Raw genomic sequence first — 1,436 nt, forward strand, 5'->3', positions numbered from 1 at the left:
TAATAATAATAATAATAATAATAATAATAATAATAATAATAATAATAGTAATAATAATAATAAGCAATAGTAATAGTAATTATAATAATAGCGATGAAGCAATAATTAACAATTAAATCCATCGCCTTCCCTCCTCAATCATCTTTTCCTTTCCATTTTTTGTTTGTTTTTGCCACCTACCATATATATCATCGAATCTTCACTCTCACAAAAGGATGCAAATGGCATAGTGGCCAAACAAAATTTACGCTACTGTGGAAAACAAAATTTTGGTGCATGTGCGAAATAAAACTTCACGCAGAACATCAAGCGATGGATCTTTCGTGATTAAAGAAAGAGAATGAGTAAAGTAAACGGATCAGTTGATCCAATACATCAGGAACAGCTTACGGTAATGGAGGATGTAATGTCGCAATCATATCGTTATTAATTTGTTGGAAAAATTAAGTCGTAATAATTTTGTTGGAAAAATTAAGTCGTAATAATTACCGGCAGAAACATATTTCTTTGATATGATAAGATATCCTAGTTAGTAAATGCTGTCCATCATCATATCAAGCATGGGAACCGTCTCGACTAAATGTCCTGTAAGCATATTTTAGTAATTCACAGTATACAAACAGTATGACACTCAAAAATTTAGTAAACAGCAAATAATCTATATTGAAAGAATGTTTTAGACATGTTCGGGTGAAAGCGAGGAAGAATTTCAGTTAACTTATGAATTTCAAATCTGAAATTGAACGAATTCTTGAAATGATAAGGAATAAAGTGCCTACGTGCGAGGTAAAATTTTCACGTATATAACGTAGAATTTTGACGTACGGGAAGAAGATATTGAAAAAGTTGATGGTGAGGAGCACGTTTAGGAATAAAACTGACGTGATGGCACGACTTCACCAAAAGGATTGCAAAACATTGACGAAATTTTGGAAAAAAGCCAGCAGCAACTTCCGAGAGCAACCTCTCGTCATTAAGTACCGCCATGAAAACTTGCATCCCAAAGGAATTAGTATCACTGTAGCAATTCGCATATGGTTAACTTCTGATAATTCAAAGGATGTGACCTGATAAGGTTACAGTTGATAAATTCATAAGTTTAAGTGATAACATTCTTGACTGTTCCTTGGTTGTCATTTCCATCGATGGTGAAGTTCAATATAATGCCGAACATAATTATTAAAAAATCTTGCCTAGCAACCTGCTCCGTTCACTTCTTTTGGATAAATACTTCTTTTTTTTTTGTTTTTGTCAGTATTTATTTGATAAATTAAAGTACGAGATCATCTGATCATCCGATCTGATCAAATCTGATCTGATCTGATCATGATTATGATGTGGCCGTCTGATCTGATTTTGATCATTTGATCAAATGATATGTACGTTGGTGACATTTTATAAAAATTGAATTTTTGTCTTCTTGCTGAATCAAAATT

Source organism: Loa loa (genome assembly GCF_000183805.2).
Source record: "Loa loa unplaced genomic scaffold supercont3.51, whole genome shotgun sequence".
Lineage (NCBI taxonomy): Eukaryota > Metazoa > Nematoda > Chromadorea > Rhabditida > Onchocercidae > Loa > Loa loa.